Raw genomic sequence first — 13,637 nt, forward strand, 5'->3', positions numbered from 1 at the left:
GAGGCTAAATGAAACCTGTTTCCTAGAGTCAAGAAATGCAAGCTTTCGTGCCCAGGAGACCCACAGGGGTTCTGCTGGGCTTCCGTGGTGGCAATGGTGTGAGCTTCAGTGATTTACTTCACTTGCCTTGCTATTCACAGTCCTCTCTCTGGAGAAGTGATAAGTTACATCTTAGAGAGAAACTCAAGAGTTTCATAGCTAATCATAGCTAATCTCAGATGAAGTTTAGGATGGTCAACAACTTTCAGATCATAGGACTGAGTTCCTCAAATCAAATATTTTAAAATAATTGCATCAGTCCACATATAATGGACTAGCATTGTACTAAAGGCTTTATGTACATTTCTTATTTATTTTTCTTTACACCCAGAGAGATATTTCCATTATCATCCTCTTAACAGATGTGGAAATTGAGCAGAATGTCAATTGAATCCTGTACTGAAGGTCACCCAACTCTTAAATGGTCAAACTAGAGATCAAATTCCAGTCTTATTCATTAAATAGCTGCATTCTAAAATATACTGTCTCCCCAAAATGAATATTCTGTAGAAGTGGTGACTTTATTTATTCAAGGAGAAAAATTAGTTTAAGAGAATATAAGAAAATAAAATTCTCTCATATTCCCAGCAATGCCATGATCAATATGGTAAAAATTTCATTGCTGCATTTTATTTGCACATTATTTTCCCAAGTTTCTTTTTAGCATCAAGTTATCAAAAGTTGTGAAAATGATGATGAACTAATGGGAGCACTTGGTTTGGGTTATCTTGGTTTGATCTGAAATCATACTTCGGAGGAGCCCTCACCTCTGATGACAGGTGGATTTAACTACAGGTGGATCCAACTGCAGGCAATCAACTCTCAAGTTGTTATTTCACATTGATACACAAACATATTATTTCTTTTACGTATCCCTCAGTCTTTCCACACTAGAAATGTACTTTTTCAGACCTTTTGGGGATAAGGAAGGAGCCCAGCTCTGAGTTGTATGATTAATTGTCCTTCCTTTTCTCACACAGTGACCACGCTAAACTCAGGAATTCTCAAGAATAACGGGTCATGTAGATATTTAGCCGAGCATTGTCACCTTTAGTTTATTCAGAGATAGAAATGGGACTAGAAGGAAACAGCCTTCTCCGTGAAGAGGCACACACAGAATGGCTGCTGTGAACTTCTTCCATCTTTAGAAAATCATCTCATCTCAGATTTCAAACTTGAAGTCAGTGTGGGAGTGCCAAGGAAGCTAAGATATTAGAAACACTTAACCTGGATGCAGTCAACCTTATCCACAGCTTACTTTTAGAGATGCAAATAAAGTAAGTAGCAGTTGCTGTTGCTGAGTTGCTGAGTCAGTCGCTGTTGCTGAGTTGCTGAGTCATGCCTGACTAAGTCACGTCTGACTCTTCAGCAGTTGCTGTTGTTGAGTTGCTGAGTCACGTCTGACTGAGTCACGTCTGACTCTTTAGCAGTCGCTGTTGCTGCGTTGCTGAGTCATGATGTCTGACTCTCTGTGGCCCCGCGGCGGCCAGCGTGCCAGGCTCCGCTGTCTTCTGCATTCTCCTGGAGTTCGTTCAAACATGTCCACGGAGACACGGAACTAGATTTTATTATTCATTTGAGGTTGTCTAAGTGGAAAAAATTAGTAGCACTGGTTCTGGATGACTGTAGAACATTATATATGGCAATCCACTCCAATACTATTGCCTGGAAAATCCCATGGACAGAGGAGCCTGGTAGGCTACAGTCCATGGGGGTGCAAAGAGTCGGACATGACTGAGCGACTTCACTTTCACGCCTACAGGCGTACTCTAACATATGTGGAAACAGAACAAGGATAAACGAGAGGGACATCACCCTAGCTAAAATATGGTTTCTGTATTTCTGAGCAAAATGTGGCATTCCTCACGCCATCTGACTTATTATCTAAAATGGCCTTCTGAAGATTGCAGTGAAAACATATACCGTGTGTGCTAGTTAGGCAGGGGCCCCTGGTCCCACAGGTGAGAACTGACTTCGCTTTCTGACAGTTGCTGCCCTCTTGACGGAAGTTATGTTACCAAGGACACGTGTCCGCCCATGCGTGTATGTTGTCCTGAGTCCCCAGGTCCCGCCTGGTGACTGAGAGTGTTGTCTGCGGAACTCCCCAAGCACTGCCTTCACGTGAAGGGGGCTAGCTCTTCTGAATTTGTTCCTTCATTGGAGCAAAACCTCCCACCTTCTTGGCTCAAAAGGCCATTCCAGCTTCAGCTTTACTGATAACATGGCTGCAATTCTATCAAGTCCAGCCCACCTTCCCCCAGATCTGCTTTCCTCCTGCCTCTCACTTCCTGGTCACTTATCCACCACTTGCCCACAAGGAGTCTGCCTCCTGGGAATGCACCCAAGACATCGCAGGTGCTTCCCATATATCCCTAAGTGATATGCATCATGTGCCTCATTGTGCGAAAGCACCAGCATTTAATATCCCCCACGTGTGTTTTCCATCTAAGCCTGTATTTAAGCTTCGTTACAGAAAATGCCGAGGGAACAACAGTGAACTCGTATTTGTTATGTTCCACTTCTTTTATACACACCATCTATTGCACCCAGTCAGCATTTCCACAAAGCAGTTGTCACTACATCTGCTTTAAAGACATGTTAGCCAGGGAGATCAAAGGGACAGAGAGACTGGCCAAATGACTCTGTTCACTTGTTAAGTTTGTCACGTTTGCATCGCCATGATACACGCACCTCCACGGTAGACTCACACTCTTCTGTCAACAAAGTTATGCCGTGTGTTTGGTGTTTTCTTATGTGATTGAGTTTGTGTCATTTTTAAAGCATTTAACTTACATTATTACAGGAAAACTGACGTTTCCTAAATTTTCTTCACCAGCGTAACTGCAGAGGACATTTTGTGCAGTGGAATTTACTGCTACATATTATTCTAGAAATGCGTTTATGTTTATGTTAGCACACTCTTTGAAGATGAGGTGAGATACAGAAGTGGCATAAAGGTATTACATAATTAAAAATTGCTTAAATGTCTAGAATTTCACTTATTTCAGAGATTGCATTCTTCACACTTTCATGAAAACTGTAAACCAAAGAAATTCCAATACAATCTGCATGCATGCATGCCTTTCTTTCTATTTGGAAAAGGTCTTTGATTTTATACTTACGGGAAATGTATGTTTTGCAAATAATGATTATTTTCTGATAATAATGTCCTGTCTGAGCTGTTCATAAATGTACAAAAGTAAAACAAAAGTCATCAAGAATCCCACAAAGGTAATTACTTCTAATCTTTCTGTCACCATTCTACCAGGTATGCAAGTAAATATGAATAAGCGATATTATATGTACAATATTACATGCATTATAGTATCGTAGTGTTTATAGATGATTGCCTTTTATGACTACCTATTTTTAATTACCATAAAGAAGTTAATTAGGGGGTTGAGATTTCTAGCTGATGTTAAGGTTTTGCTTACGTTTGTCATTTGGTTTTCCAACTATGTGATATATTCTATAGTGGGAAAGCCTTAACATCATTATGAAGAATAAAATGAAAAGTTAAAATGAAGCATCCTAAGGATTTTTATCAGAAGACAGGAATTTGAACATTAGCCTAAAAATGCTTCTTTGATTCACAAGAGCATTTTGGAATACATATCACAAAGGGTACAACTTTCAGGTTGTTAAAAGCTCCTGTGGCCAACTAATATCATTCAGTTTCAGGGCTCACCATGGTTAAACTCTTGCTAATGCTCATTGAAAGACCGAGTAATAAGTTGACAGATTGTGGCAGCTTTATTTTATAAGCACCGTCTTTGTCATATTTGAGTTATTTTATTAAGCCTGGTTGTCTAGTTTTATTGGGCTGAAACTGCCATCGAATAATTCAGTTTTGTCTACAGTGTTCCGGACCCTTTTGGTGCTCATTGTTTTGTGGCACATAAATTGTGAGCGTCATTGCCCTTGTCTATCCCCTTAGCATTAAATTTTCTTTTATTTAACAAAGAAGCTAAATAAAATTGTACTTTCTAGCTTTCACTGATCTATTCTCTTTTCTCTTTCCATCGATTATCCTAGGTAAGGTTTAAAGTGTCAGTAGATTTTCAATCTACAAAGGTGTTCCCTGTCTTGCAACATTGGTCGTTAATTAAAATAGCTTCATAGAGTTTTCTGATACCTCATGTCTTAAGATAGATATCTATATATTTTTTTTTTTTTTTTTGTGCTTCTTTTTTTTTAAATTTAATTTTATTTTATTTTATTTTAGTTTTTTATTTTTTACATTTTAAAATCTTTAATTCTTACATGCATTCCCAAACATGAACCCCCCTCCCACCTCCCTCCCCAAAACATCTTTCTGGGTCATCCCCATGCACCAGCCCCAAGCATGCTGCATCCTGCGTCAGACAAAGACTGGCTATTCAATTCACATGATAGTATACATGTTAGAATGTCATTCTCCCAAATCATCCCACCCTCTCCCTCTCCCTCTGAGTCCAAAAGTCCGTTATACACATCTGTGTCTCTTTCCCTGTCTTGCATACAGGGTCGTCATTGCCATCTTCCTAAATTCCATATATATGTGTTAGTATACTGTATTGGTGTTTTTCTTTCTGGCTTACTTCACTCTGTATAATCGGCTCCAGTTTCATCCATCTCATCAGAACTGATTCAAATGAATTCTTTTTAACCACTGAGTAATACTCCATTGTGTATATGTACCACAGCTTTCTTATCCATTCATCTGCTGATGGACATCTAGGTTGTTTCCATGTCCTGGCTATTATAAACAGTGCTGCGATGAACATTGGGGTACATGTGTCTCTTTCAATTCTGGTTTCCTCGGTGTGTATGCCCAGAAGTGGGATTGCTGGGTCATAAGGATAGATATCTATATATTTATATATGTGTGTGTGTTAAATGTTTCATTTACATATAAGTTTGTCTCATCTTTTAATCTCCAAGTACCATTCATGCTTTTGTAGAATGTCAAATGTCAATAAACTAATTAGAATTTGCCAATACCTTTGTTGGAGAAGGCAATGGCACTCCACTCCAGTACTCTTGCCTGGAAAATCCCATGGATGGAGGAGCCTGGTGGGCTGCAGTCCATGGGGTCGCTAAGAGTCTGAGATGCCTGAGTGACTTCACTTTGACTTTTCACTTTCATGCATTGGAGAAGGAAATGGCAACCCACTCCAGCGTTCCTGCCTGGAGAATCCCAGGGACGGCAGAGCCTGGTGGGCTGCCATCTATGGGGTCGCACAGAGTTGGACATGACTAGAGCGACTTAGTAGTAGTAATACCTTTGTGGGTTCATAGTGTTCCCTCTCATTTGATAATGAAAGCTGCTTTCTTGATACTGCTGTATCTATATTGGTGTATGACATACTGCAGTGTGGCAATTAGGAATGCTGCTCTGCTCACGCTTCTCTCTTATCGACCATATCCTTCAGAAGGTTCAGCCAAGAGGAGGCAGTAAAAAAGTGCTGATGCTAAATTGGCCAACATTATGTGGTAAGTTATTTTGTTGTTACTTGAGTCTTCTAAGTTTCTTTTTATGTCTGAGGGATAAGAATATGGTAAAAGTGACAAATGCTAACTGGACCATATTCAGTTTGTGACTAGGTCTCTGGCGTTGGTTACTGATTTTTCTTTCTCCCTTAAAATAGGCATACATTGTTGATTAGTTCAATGGAAACATACCTCCTTGCTAATACTTTAATAGTTTAGATCAGACAGTTAATCCTCTTAGAAGCATTATATTTTGTGAACTCTGTTGCTTTATGTCTCATTTTTGTAACTGAACGTGAAGGGAACGTAGCATTTTAATCATAACTCTGCCAACATCTTTAATTACAGGCCAGTTGCCATTTTTTGTTTGTTTGTTTAAAATTTTTGTCTCTAAGAAAGGCACAGTTTTTCTCCTTCTAGACTGAGTTGGTGGTAGTGTAATTTTAGTTATCAAAATGTTCATAGCTTTGGGAGTTTGAAATGGTGAATATTCATGATGTGTGAAAAAGCATGGTATATAACTGTATGATCCTAATTATACAAAAACGGATGCTTAGTTGTGTAAATACATAAAGGAGACCCGGAAGGATGCATCAGAGGTAAACTGCTTGTTTTGATGGATAACGTTGCTTTCTGCTTCTTGTGTTTTTGGTTTCCTGTTATGCACATGTTAACTTTTAAGAAATAAAATTAAATAAATGTTATTTAATGTTTTAGAACCTTTTTAAAGGGTTATTCTAATAAAATATTCTAATAAAAATCTCTATTGAAAAACCTTTAAAAAGAGAGAGCAAACACATTGATTATTCTAAAAGGGACAGATTTCTGGTCTCCAGCTACTTGCTTGGCCTGGACTTGGTAAGTCCATTGAAGGAAACCATCTTTTTTGACACAGAGATCTCTTTGTCTAATCTGTGTCCTGAAGAAACACTTCTTTACTGGGATAATGGTGAGGTTTTACAAGCTGAGGTTGATAATCTAGGCTGACCCCTGTCTGGAGATCCTGGCACTGTGCCCAAGAAAAGTGTACTCAAGTTCCTCATGACCACTGTTTGTATGAAAAAAATAGATGAAACGACCTTAAGGGAAACTTGAAGAGAGAAACGGATGAATTAAATGCATGCCATTTAGCTTGAGAACAGGATTTATTTGAGATAGAAGAGTTTCATTTGTGATTCTGTGTCCATATGGGGTGTGTATTTGGGGACGTTAGAAGAATTGCGATCAGCCCTGGGATTTCTTTGGAAGGAATGATGCTAAAGCTGAAGCTCCAGTACTTTGGCCACTTCATGCGACGAGCTGACTCATTGGAAAAGACTCTGATGTTGGGAGGGATTGGGGGCAGGAGAAGAAGGGGATGACAGAGGATAAGACGGCTGGATGGCATCACTGACTCAATGGATGTGAGTCTGAGTGAACTCCGGGAGATGGTGATGGACAGGGAGGCCTGGCGTGCTGCGATTCATGGGATCGCAAAGAGTCGGACATGACTGAGCCCCTGAACTGAACTGAACTGAAGAATTGCAAGAACTGAGAGCTTGCAGTGGTGGTGGTATAAGCTGGGGGTACGGAGTAATTTTATGGCCCATCTGAGCCTCACTCTGTTTAGCGGGGGTACAACCACCTCTTCTTTCCTCGCCTTTTGCCCCTTCAGTCAATAACCACATTCAACAGTGACCTCTTCCCATCGTAGTGTTTCTCTACCCCCTAATCTTTGAAAAATAAGCATTTTCCTGCTCGTCTAGGTTTGAAAGTATGTTTTGCCACGTTAGTTCTGTTTCGTTTATATTTCTTCGGAAAGCAATTCACTGCACGGCAACAGTGTTAGTAGGCACTGGAGACAGGATGCTTTCAGGGATGGATTTCCCTTTCCTGAAAGAGTCGCCTTGCATTTGGAGGTCAGCCCCATAACTGGCTTCGTAGTGGCTAAAGCTCCACTCCGGGCATGTCACACTTCATCGTTTTGTCTGTGTTTCTCAAGAACACTAAGCAGTGGTATGAGCAGGGGTGTGTGTGTGTGTGTGTGTGTGTGTGTGCAGGAAAGTACACTAGGGTGGGGCAAATAGAGCGGCCCCGGCATGTGCGTCACCGCGCATAAACCCAGCTGATGGGAAGCTGCCGTGCAGCTCAGGGAGCTCAGCCTGGTGAGCTGTGGAGACCTAGAGGGACGGGATGGGGATGGAGGGGAGGGAGGCCCCAGAGGGAGGGGGTCAGTGTACACTTGTGGCTGATTCACGTTGCTTGCTGTACAGCAGAGACTAACACAGCACTGGAGAGCAAGTATACTCCAATTAAAAATGAATAAAATAATACAAATAAAAACGAAGGTACAATAGAGTAATCATTAAATAGATCTTTAAAATGTGAATTTTCAGTGTTTAAATAAGAAACTTTGACACAATTTTCAAAGATAGAAGCTCAGATACATGTATTTCTTCTCCTTGTTTTCAAAACTGCAATGATACAACACAAGAAATTTGGGAACAGAAGTAAATATATATGTGGCAGCGTTGCATGCTTGAGAACAGTAAAACAGTGAGGAATTTCTGGAAAATATAAAGGGAGCAAGGGCTTCCCTAGTAGCTCAGTGGTAAAGAATCCACTTGCAATGTGGGAGACTCTGGTTCGATTCCTGGGTTGGGAAGATCCCCTGGAGAAAGGAAAGGCTACCCACTCCAGTGTTCTGGCCTGGAGAATTCCATGGACTGTATGGGGTCACAAAGAGTCCATGGGGTCACAGAGAATTTCAGAAAATATAAAGGAAATAAGGTGAAAATGAGGTAACACAATAAAGCTAAATGCAAACAAGAAAATACAGAGGTAGGGGGAAAGGGCCCTATTCCTTAAGGTTTCCAGAAAAATTTCAGACTGTCTCTAACTTTGATCTGAGGTAGCCTGCAGTGTAGGGCTCACCATTCGATGAACATCATGATGACTCTATGTACACTGATTTGCAGCAGAAGCTGGGACATAACTGACCTGCCCAGCCTAATCCTGGAAAAGTGAACAGCAAGTGAGTCTAGGGACTACAAGCCAGAAAGGTCAGAAAGTAAATGGTTTGATGGAGATCAGGATGAGAGAGGCAGAGGAGATAGATGTGTCTGATCAGAATTTTTAATTTGTTGCCTTGTACGTGTGCTGTGATATCTTCTGACATCTCACCTATAGAAGCTTCAGTAAAGGCAGCTTCACTTACTGACATTTAATGTAGGATCAGAATCCTTTGTGGGGGATAAAATGTGTGCCAAGACTGTATCCAAGTTGAGAAAGATATTATCTTGCAGATCGAAGGACAAAGGAAGCATAATGCATGCACGGCTCATTTGCAAACCTTTTAATCAGGTACAACGTTGAAATCAAAGATGTGAGCAAGAAATACTTACCAGTCACTTAAAATTTGCCATCTTTGAGAAAATGCATAAATTTCAAGTCAAGATTTTACCTCAGAGAGGATAGGTGATGAAAAACCACATGTGCTTTTATTTCAGGATTTTCAGTGATTCAATAGCAGTATATAGTACAGAAGATAGTGTGAACTCATCGGTGAGTAAGAGGTGAAGGACTGTGGTTTCAAAAGTAGAAGAATAAAAGCAGAATTAATATAAGAGTATTCCACTTCCTTGATATGTCCCTGGTGGTCCAGTGGTTAAGGCTCTGCACTTCCAATGCAGAAGGCACAGGTTCGATCCCTGCTTGGGGATCTAAGGTCTCACATGCTGTGCAGTGCAGCTTAAACAAATAAATAAACACTCTTCTAGAAAACAATCATTGGGAAGTGTAATACATTACAGAAAAAGAATGTTTAACTTCCTTAGCACATATTAAGCAAACACGTGCATAGGTAATAGTAGTTCTGATCAATAATTAATATTTTTGAATTCCAGAGAAGATTAGTCTTCTAACAAAGACAATCGGTACAAAATATGTCACTGGCAGGAAGAACAGAATAGTGAATATAGTCTGAATGGGGAATTAGCAAGGTTCTCCATTAGAGCCCTGTTTGTATGCTGTGTGCTTGGAATAGAGTGGTTGATGTTAAGAAATTGAACAGAGGAAAAACTGATCAGAGCTTAACAAAAATGATAACTTCATCTACACGCACATTCAATTTGTACTACTTCAACACGGGTTTTATCCCCACTGGTAGCACAGCTACAGTTGAGGGAATTATAAAATAGCCAAAAGAAAGAAGAAAGGGGGAGCAAACTTAATGTTTACTTGTTGTAGGGCGAAGAGAAAGAGAATCTTAACGACGTAATGGAGATGTCAGAAGTATATACCGTGGGTTACGTTTGCTGTGCATTTAATAATATTTCCAGTCTTATTTTCAGTGCAGTCCAAAGGACCGAGGAGATTGCCAATTGTGCTAATGACGTGTTGATATCCTCTTCATATTTTCCACAGTGAGGGCTCAGTATTAAAAATAAAAAGACTTTACTTTATCGCTCATTCCACAGCTTCTCTCCCTGAAAGGAAGCCCACGTGGGCTGGGGCTTAGGCCAGTCTGCGAACCGGTCTTCTCTTTAAAGACGACGTTACTGAGACGTCTTTGACATATATAAGTTTTACATATTGTGGTATACAACTTAATGTTTTTATATATCTGGATAAACTGTGAAAAGATTACCATGATCAAGCTAAATGACTTCTTCGTTGCTTCTACATAGCTACCCTGTTATGTGTGTATGTGCTGAGAAGATTTAAGACTTACCCTTAAGGGATTTCCTGTGTATACTGCAGTATTAGCTATAGTCACCGTGCTGTGTTAGACATCCAGAATTTACCATCCCGCATGACTAAATCTTTGTACCCTTTCACTGACATCTCCCTATTTCCCCCACACCACCTCCCAGCCCCTGGAAACCACAGTTCTACTCTGTGTTCTTACGAGCTTTGCTTTTTCGGTTCCACATAGAAGTGAAATCTGCAGTAGGTATCTTTCTGTGTCTGGCCCGTTTCACTTAGCATTGTATACTCCAGCTTCATCCATTCTGTCTCAAATACCAGGGTTTTCTTCTTTTTACAGACTGAATAATTTCAAATTGTGTGTGTATTTATGTACAGACACACAGTTTAACCTTGAATCACGTGGCTGTTAGGGGTGCTGACCCCCAAGGTACTTGAAAATCCTGACTAGATAGCTAAGAAATAACATATCTTTGTATAAACCTCCTTATCTGTTGTTCTACAGCTTCAGATTCAGCCAACTGCAGATCCTGTAGAACCTATTTATTGAACAACAACAACAAAAACCCAGGTATAAGTGGCTCCACTCCAGTTCAAACCCATGTTATTCAAGGGTCAGCTTGTACACACACACACACACACACACACACACACACACACACACCCCGCAGTCTTCTTCATCCACTCACATGTGCACACCTAAGATGCTTCTGTTTCTCGCCTATCCTGAATAACTCTGCAGTGAACACGGAGTGTAGACGTTTGTTTGAGACACTGATTCCATTTCCTCTGGATCTACACCCGGAAGTGAAATTGCTGGGTCATGAGATTGTTGTTGTTTAGTCGCTGGGTCGTGTTCGACTCTTTTGGACCTCATGGACTGCAGCCCTCCAGGCTCCTCTGTCCGTGGGATTTCCCAGGCAAGAGTACTGGAGTGGGGTGCCATTTCCTTCTCCGGGGATCTTACTGACTCGGGGTTTGAGCCTGTCTCCTGCGGGGCAGGTGGATTCTTTACCACTGAGCCACCGGGGAAGCCCGGATCGTAGAGTGGATGATGGAGACCCGTCGCGGAGACCTCCACGGAGGCCCATTGTAATCACGCCATTAAAAGTCAGAGACGATTCTGAAAGCAGCAAAAGTGACTTGTTACACACAAGGTTCGGCAGAAACCTTGAAGGCAAGAATGGTGTGAGATGATATATTCAAAATGCTTAAAGGGAAAAGACCCTGCCAACCAAGCCAGTGAACCTGGAAAGAGTAGCCTTCAACAACGGAGAGGAGACGAGGTCTTCTCAGACAAATGAGAGCTGAGGGAGCTCCTCGCCACTAGACCTGCCCAACAAGAAATGCTAAATACAGCTCTTCAAGTTGCATCAGAAGGACCCAGCTCCGCAAGACAAGAGCACAAGCAAGTATGAAACTCATTGGCAGCATTCAGATGCAGGCAAAACCAGGTTAGAGTCTACTATCTTAATAGGCGTGGGTAATCATTTTTAATCCTCACTTCAGGGTTGAAAGACAAAAGTGTTCAAAATAACTGTAGCTAAATATTGTTAGTGAGTGCACACCATAAGCAGATGTGACCTTCGAGTGATCTTTCCCCTCAGTGCTCCCAGAGGCTTGGCTTTTGTCCCCAGGGCATAAACCTTTCCAAGAGGCTCAGTGTTCAGTCAGACTGTCTCCCAAGGGACCAGCCCCAGATCACTTCACACATGATCACATAGGTTGGAATTTTCACATGAGTGCTGTTCAGATGAAGCCTACTCTAGTTCTATTTATTTGCATTTTACTCTGGATGCTCCACTTAGCATATTAAATATGTTTTAAAAACTAATATGTGGGTTCAGAACAAGCTTGGTAAGTCATATCTTCACCATGGTCCCTATCCTTCTATAATTAAATGTGTTATCAAATTAAGTGGGTTGGTGGCTTGAGGGAAGACATTAACAATATTTATATTTTACTTAATAATCAATGTTGAATACTCCAAGGTTTGTCTTCTATGGGAAGATTTCTTATTCAGAACCTAGAGAGAAGAGAATTGAAGAGAATTCTCTTCAAAAAGAATTCATTGTTGACTTAAGAGAAAAAAAAAATTCTAGGGAGGCTATTCCAAGAATCTACCACTTAATTTCTGTAAGTAAAATCTGGTATGAACATACTCTTTTTTACTGAGGAATATTTATGTAAATAAAGCAATAAAACTATGTATATATATATATGTATGTCTATAATACACAAACACAAATAAGTAACAATTACTGTGTAGCTTGGAGACGTGTGTAAGGCCCTGTTTGAACTTGTAAGGAAAGATAGAAATGTGGCTGTTTTATACGGAGGATATTCATAAACTGAGACTTATTTTGCTATTTCTTTTTCCAGTTCCTTCTAATTATTTATGGCATTATTTTGTTTACTTTGCCTGTTCAATAAGCTTCTGGAAAGAAGGAAAAGAGACAATGCAGGTGGAAGTATTCCAACAATATAGGCTTCCCTGGTAGCTCAGACAGTAAAGAATCTGCCTGCAGCGCAAGAGACCTGGGATGACTCCCTGAGTGGGGGAGACCTCCTAGAGAAGGGAATGGCAGCCCACTCCAGTATTTTTGCCTGGAGCATTCCCTGGACAGAGGAGTTTGGTGGGCTGTAGTCCATGAGGTCGCAAAGAATCAGACACAACTGAGCGACTTTCACTTTTCTCACTTTTGTCCGAACAGTCTCTTTTTCATCCAAAGATGTGAATTTTAATTCATTTTTTTCCCCTCCAAAGTGACTCTGAATTATTTGAATCTAAGGGCTCCCAGAATTTAATAGGAATTTAATTCTATATTAAACCTAGACTAAAAGTCGAGGGGATACACTCTGAGGATGTGAGATTTCTGGAACGTTTCTTATATACTGATTACCTGACACTCTGCTGTGCTTTACTCTGATACCATCAAAACCAAAAGCTATAAGACTTAGGGACAGCAAGAGGAGGAGAAGTGGGGCAAGTATGCTGTTTTTCATATGTGTCCTTAGATGGGAGGAGAAAGTGGGCAGTGCTCACTATGGGGAGGAGAGGGACACAGACAGAAGCCTAGAACTGGCCAATAAAAGGTGTAAAAGTGGGTGAAGAATTTGCCTCCATCTGTGATCCCAGCTCAGGTGGCCAAATTGACAGATACTTGTATTTGGGGGCTCTCTCTTAGTGCGTCCAGTTAGAGTCACCTGAATACCTGGGTGAAGTGCGGTTCTTTGCAGCCTCCCCCAGAGTTCTTGAACCAGAAATACTGAGGGTAGCCAAGGAATCTGTGTCTTAAAGAGTTCTTTAGGCGCTTCTGTTACAGGCTGTTTGAGAATCACTGCCCTGTGTAATACATATCATCTCAGAAGCAATAATTTTTAAATTCAATAGTAATGTATATCATGTATTTAGTACAAACGGGCAGTGAATTTTCAGT

General features: G+C 40.7%; 1 protein-coding gene and 1 non-coding gene across 3 annotated transcripts in view; both read left to right on the forward strand.

The window, feature by feature from the left end:
- Nucleotides 1-13,637, forward strand: part of ZNF385D (zinc finger protein 385D) — a 1,001,169-nt gene that overhangs the window by 233,349 nt on the left and 754,183 nt on the right. The gene's annotated exons all lie outside the window — the stretch shown is intronic.
- Nucleotides 9,140-9,212, forward strand: TRNAG-UCC (transfer RNA glycine (anticodon UCC)). The gene has a single exon. It is a non-coding gene; the product is annotated as a tRNA-Gly (tRNA).

This window comes from Ovis canadensis, chromosome 26 (assembly GCF_042477335.2).
Source record: "Ovis canadensis isolate MfBH-ARS-UI-01 breed Bighorn chromosome 26, ARS-UI_OviCan_v2, whole genome shotgun sequence".
NCBI classification, from domain to species: Eukaryota; Metazoa; Chordata; class Mammalia; order Artiodactyla; family Bovidae; genus Ovis; species Ovis canadensis.